Genomic DNA, 6,787 nt, shown 5'->3' on the forward strand with positions numbered 1-6,787 from the left:
AGGAAAGCCAGCATTCATGATACAATACTCTGCAGTAGCTAGAGTGTGTTTCATTCCCTGAACAAGAGCTAGAACTCAAGCCTGTGCTGTTTTTTGAAATGTGATTAACTTTTCAAGCAAGCATCAATTCCTAGGTGGTGGTCTCCAGCAAAATGTCCTATGGGCTATAGCATTTAAACCCCACAAGAGCATAGGCTCTCAGACACCTAGCTTTGGGATGTTAGAGCCAAATATTGGAGGTGGCATCAGATTAAGTTTCTCAGCTTGATTCCCATCTCTCTTTCCTTTTCTTCTCCTCCCACCAGCATCTCAGCTTGGATATAATGCTGGAGAAAGAAAATTATGGCAGACGTAAATCTGAGGATCTAAAAGTTTACCATTATTGGTTTGAAGAGCTTGAACCAGCAGCTTTACAGTGGGTTCAGTTTATCTAGCTCACAAGCCTAAATTCTGGTACTGTTTGTTTCTTAAGATTAGAGTCTGACCATGGGGAAGCCAAGGATATCCCTGGAAATTTCTTTCCTGTTTGTTCTATTTTTTTTTTTTATGTTCTCTGTATTCATAAATGATTCCACCAAGGCTCAGTGTGGTAGATTCAAAATTGGGTCATAAATATTCCCTATCCTTGTGTTCATTTGCTTTTGCAAAATCTCTTTCCTCAGGGTGAAGTCTGTTTCTTCTCCCCTTGAACTGGTATATGGGAAAGAAGCTGAGACTTGAAGAACACTTGTTCATTGAGTCTTTCTCTCTTGCCTGCTCTTTAGAGACATTAAATCCACTATACAAAGCAATATATGTCAGTCTTCTGGACTATCCAAGAGCAAGGACACAAAACAAAAACTGACCACCCACTGACCTTCCCCAAGTCTGTCAATCGCTGGTATGCTGATAAGGCCATCTAAAATTGTTACCAGTTGACTTTCCAGGGGCCTGGGATGCAAAGACAAGTCTGCCTGAGATAACCTGAAGTGGCCAGACCAGAGTAACCTCTATTGTGAACCAAATAAGCAATTGGTTTAAAATAATCAACCTAATTTTGGGCTGGAGATATGGCTCAGTGGTTAAGAACGCTTGTAGCTTTTCCAAAGGACCTAGTTTACCTGGCATCCACACTGGTGACTCACCGTCATCTGCAATCTTGTTTCCAATGACCCAATGACCTCTTTTCACCTCCAAGGGCATTAGACATGCATTTGGTGTATATATGTGTATGCAGGCAAAACATCTATACACATAAATCATATCTTCAAAAAAATCCACTGAGTTTTGAGGTGCTGGATTACTGATGCAGTTATATTATGTGTGCTTTTCTGTCAACTTATCTTGGTAGAGTTTGTGTTCCTGAAGATAAAGGGATATAATTCCTCAGAGGGTAGGATTCAGACCTCTGCCTTAACCACTGAACTTGCTATGAAACAATCAAGAACTCCATGGATCAATGCAAGGCCAGGTAGGTCTTCTCAGTGTTGGCTTGCCTCTCATGTATCTCTGGTCCCAAACATCTTGAGGGAAATTCAAATTTCCCACATGTAGCGAGTATACCTTTATAGTGTGTGTACATCTCCATTTGTTCCTAAAACCAGGTTCCAAATCTTATTCAGAGAGCCCATTCTGCATTCATGTGCTCTGGTTGCTTCTAGCTACAATGATGTCACTCACATCTGTGCTGCAAGCAACCTCTGAGATGGTCCTCGAACACTCTACCTCCTGGTGGTCCCACCATGCCTAACCCTCCTCCCTTGAACCTAGGCTGAACTTACTGAATGACATCTGAAGAAGATAAAAAAACAGCAATGTGAGGAGTCACTTGGAGGTCTGTGACCTCCAAGTTGGGCATTACTATTTGATCATTGACCCCAGAAGCCACCTTGTGTGCCCAGAAAATAGCCCTATGGGAATCTCATGAGGAACTGATGCTGTTGACAAGAACATGAAGAAGCCAAGAAGTAAAACCTTGTCCCTTTGTTGAATGTAGTGCGAGACTACAACCTTGCCTAAAAACTTGCCTAAAACCCAGTCAGACTGTCAACTAGCTAAGCCCTACCAATATTCAAAGTCCACAAAAATGGAGAGGGAATATTCATTGTGTTAAAGTTTAGAGATAGCTTGTAAAATGGCACTAGCTAAGTAACACAACTTGGGCTTAGGCAATTGAAGCTCCTGCCTTCTCTGTCTACCCAGACACATTGCTAGGTTTAGAAATGTACATGGGACCAGGCTAAACCAATCAGACTTTCTTGTTATAGGAAACTAACATATAGTCATGTATTTTATGTGTGCGTGCTTGTGCACACATATATACCACAGCATGTGTGTGGATGTCAGAGGACAACTTTAGGGAGTCAGTTCTCTCCTTCCTCCATGTAGGTTCACAGGATTAAGCACAGGTCCCCAGAACTGAGAATGAGCACCTTTACTTAGAAGATCCTTGCCCAGGACCAGACTTTTATAGGCGCCCTCTCTCGTTTTCATGAGACACAATCTTAATCAATGAGAGACTGAGACTTCTGCAGCCATTATGTTCTTGTGAGTAGAGAGTCCTAGACTATACTGTTGGGCTTTGTGCCTGGACCAGCACAGGTGCCTAGTGCTCTCTAGATGAACCGGTCAGTCTAGAGCAGATAGGGAAAGTTGGAGACGCTGACAGGTAATGGTAACCACTCTCTCATGTAATCTTAAATGGGACATATTGCATAGAAATCTATGAATTTTTATTTTCATGTATGCTACGTAGAACCACAGTTTATCAACTTCGAAGTTGACTTCAGCCAGTTTTCACTGGCAGGGTTTCCAAACTTCCCTGGAAGATGAGCTCACTGGTAGGTCAATGGATTCACAGTCTCTACCCATTTGCTCCACGTGGGGGCTCCTCCAAGAGAGGAGAGAGATAAACCGAAGGGTCAGGGTGTGCTTGGCGTGCTACATGTTTACCCCTTTGTGCTACCCACCAGCCTTAGCAGCTGTAGAGGCATGTGCTGCAGACCATGTCACTGCACATTTCCACAAGAAAACAGAAGCATGACCCACCCAGGGAGGAATGTAGTGGGCTGATGGATGATTCAGTATTGTCCCACCTTGCGCTGAGACGGGGACTCCTTGTCTCACTGGCATCATTCAGAAGGCATCCTCCCTATTTCCCCCATGTTTGCTGTGTCTTTCTGTGCAAGTATGGCCGTTGAGAAAAGGGGATGCAGGTTTTCCCCTTTGCAAGTGCTGAGTTAAATTACTTAAACAGTTTAAAATAAAAAAAACAAAAACATATTCCAAGGGTCACAGGAGAGTTGTCTGTACTGACACTAGCCTCCTTGCTGACTTTTACCATAGAGTTTATATAAAATATTGTGTATTTATTTTTAAAGATGATTTTATGTCATGTGTGTGTGTGCACACACACTCACATACACATCTGCATATGTGGGAAGGCTAGAATAGTGCTGGGGTTTTCTGAAGCTGGAATTATAGACAGCTGTGGGTTGCCTAGTGTGAGTGCTGTGACCCAGGACTCTGCTCTTCTGGAAGAACAGCAAGTACTTGTAACTGTTGAGCCTCCACTCTATACCCAGGGTATTTCATATTTAATAATAAACATGAAATGCACTGACTGAAACAAGGTTCAGATACCCCATGCTATGGGTACAGGACAACAGTGAGATCATCACGCTTGAGATTCACAAATGGAAAAGTTTCCAATGGCTGTGCAGTCAGGGAGGTAGAATGGAAGGAACGAGATGATGGATGGTATGTTAGTCACTGTGACAAACTCACACAGCGCTCAAAGGATGGCATGTTTAAAGTTTACTGTTATCTATTTATGTGTGTATGTGTGCGTGTATGTGTGTATGCACATGCATGTATGTGTTTGTGTGTATGTGTGTATGTGTATGTATGTGTATGTATGTGTATGCATGTGTATGTGTGTATGTATATGTGTGTATGTGTGTATGCATGTGTGTGTATGTGTGTGTATATGTGTGTATGTATGCATGTGTATGTATATGTGTATACGTGTGTGTGTGTGTGTGCACGCGTGCATTTGCAGGACATAACATGCATGCAGAGTTCAGAGGACAGACTAAGAATTCATTTTATCCTTCTGCAGTGTGAGTCTTGGGAATCAAGGTTCAATCTTTAGCTTTGGCAGCAGGTAGTTTTACCTCCTGATCTATCTCACCACCGTCTCACTTTTAAAGGCAAGGTTCCAAGTAGTTCAAGTTGGCCTCAAACTTGCTATGTAGCCAAGGAGGGGATGACCTTGAGTTCCTGATCCTCCTCTGCTTTCAAAATTCTGGGATTACAGGCATGTACCACCATGCCTAATGTAGGCAGGTTCTGGGGATCAAATCCAGGGTCTCATGCATCAAGCATTCTACCAACCTTAGCCACCCCCAAACCCAAGAATGTAGCCATTGCTTAGTTCTGTTGAATTATTTCCAACTGCCACGCTTCACAGGCTACTGCCCACCATTTGTGGCGGGGTGGGCAAAGGCATCCAGAGGCCTGCCAGCCATGTGGCCCCACCGCAGCAGGAACCTCTACAATGTGCAAGGATGTGGGAGAGAAAGAGAATTGGAGCAGCCTGAGCATTATGACGAGAGATGGAACTGGAGAAATGAGGACCTGAGAGGAAACAGACGGTTGTGAGTAGCTGCCCCAGCATGTGAAGTCATGGTGAAGTCCCAGCCGTGCTGCCACTGGGAGGGTCTGGGTCTGTGGCCATGCAGCAGCAGGGATCTGTGTTACCACTAGAGACCATGTGGACATCCCTTGTGTGGGCTACCGCCTGGGACTATGTTGATGTTCAACGGATTGTGCAGAGCTGGCCACTCCTCACTGGCTGTGGTGCTTTGGAGAACTAGCCCCGTTGCAGGATCTTCCATGTCCAATCACATTAGGACAGTGGAAGGTTTTTAATTGGACAGGAAAAGGGGAGGCAGAGCTAGGAGTAGTGGGGGGGGGGAGGAGAGAGAAAAGAAAGAAGGGGGAGAGAGAGAGGAAGAGAGAGGAGAGGGAGGGAGAGGGAGAGAGAGAGAAGTTGCAGGAGGGAAGGAGAGAGAGATGGCTTCGGACGTGGACCTGCCCTGGCATTTACTAGTCCACAAATATCTAAGTTTTTATAAGGTTAGAAATATTGGGATAAAGCTTTTATCATTATCAATTGGCTCTTAGATTACTATATTGGCATCTTGTATATTGTGATATTATTGATTCATAAATCTGATTGGTTAATTAAGCCTTTAAGAGTTTTGATTTACTTGGTTACTGGAGTGTGGGTCCACCGAGGGCAGAGACGGAACACACCTGGGATGCTGTGGGAGCTGGGCTGGGAGAGACCAGCTCAGCAGCAGCGAGATTGGCTGGCTCCCAGCGGGATCCTGCTGGACATGGCTTGTGGCGTGGCGGCATAGGAGAGTTGGAGGGATCTTTTTTTTTAATATTTCCTACAAGTCCCCACTTCTCACCAGGCAGGCAGCACTCAAGAGAACAGCCCTCCCTTCACCTGGGCAGCACAGCAGGGCAGGCAGGAGAGCTGGTCTTGGGGGTCATAAGAGCCGGAGAGCAGGAAGGCCCTGCACCTTGCTTGGGCTGCACAGTAGAGCTGGCCCTGGTGGAGGGGACAAAGGTGAGCTGACCCCCTTGTCGCTCTACCACCTCACCACCTGCAGCAGGCAGGAGAGCTGGCCCCAGATTTGTAAGAACCAGAGAGCTTGTCAGCTGTAGCACTTGGGAGAGCAGGCCCTGCACTTCATCTGAGCAGCACAGTTGAGGTAGCTCTGGTGAAGTGGGTGTGGTTGAGCCAGCCCCAGGGCATGAAAGAGGGAGAGTTGGCCCTTCCTCTTGCCAGCTGTGGCATTAGGTGAGCTAGCCTGGGCAGTGCTGGAGAGCTTGCCCTGGGTGGCATGGGTGTGGGAGAACTGGCTGACTGACCAACTCAACTACCACCCAGGCTCAGATCCAGGGCTTTGAGTTGGCCCACTGCAACATCTCTCTCATCTCTGATCTGCTGGAGCTCATGAAAGGGCCGGTGCTGCAGATCCAAAGCTGCAGTTTCTCCATGACACCGGGGCAACAACAGGATAATCAAGAGGGAGTTCCGGGTGAGGATCCAGCATTGATGGGTGTAGCAGAAGCCAGAGGCCTCGAACCAGACCAATGACTCACTGTAACGAGCATTTGCAAGTAAAGATGTGTGCACAAAAGGGTACACCGTGGGAAACCTGCTACAGCTTCCACCATAGTGGTTTTTTTTTAATGTTTTATTCATTTTTTTTTATTTTCTTTTGGGGAGCAGAGGTTGTACCGGCAGAAGGTGGTTACAAAGGAACTGGGAGGTGACTGGGATTGGGGTGCAGGATGCAAATCTCACAAAGATATCATTAAAAAGGTTTTTTTTAAAAAAAGAAGTGAAAAAAGTTATTGCCACATGGAAAGATAACCCCAATTTTTGCCATTTTTTTTTACTATTTCTTTTTAGCCTTCCCCCAAATTTGAAAGCCCACTAAATTAATATGAGATGCCCCATTTTAAATGGGTATAATAATTTCAATGCAAATAAAATCAATGCTAGTGAAGGGCACTCTTCACACGGCAATGTCATGTTGTGCTCCTCCCATCTGTAATGCCGTATGTTTAAAAACAGACACGTACACAAGAGGACTTGCATATATGAATTCAGTTTAATCATACCCAATTCTTAAACAAAAAGTTTCCTCCAAGAGACAAGAGTTCACAGTAACTGCAAAGCTTACTCACAACTTTTAAAAATACCAGTCAATGCTTAGGTAGCATT

This window comes from Apodemus sylvaticus, chromosome 1, assembly GCF_947179515.1.
Source record: "Apodemus sylvaticus chromosome 1, mApoSyl1.1, whole genome shotgun sequence".
Lineage (NCBI taxonomy): Eukaryota > Metazoa > Chordata > Mammalia > Rodentia > Muridae > Apodemus > Apodemus sylvaticus.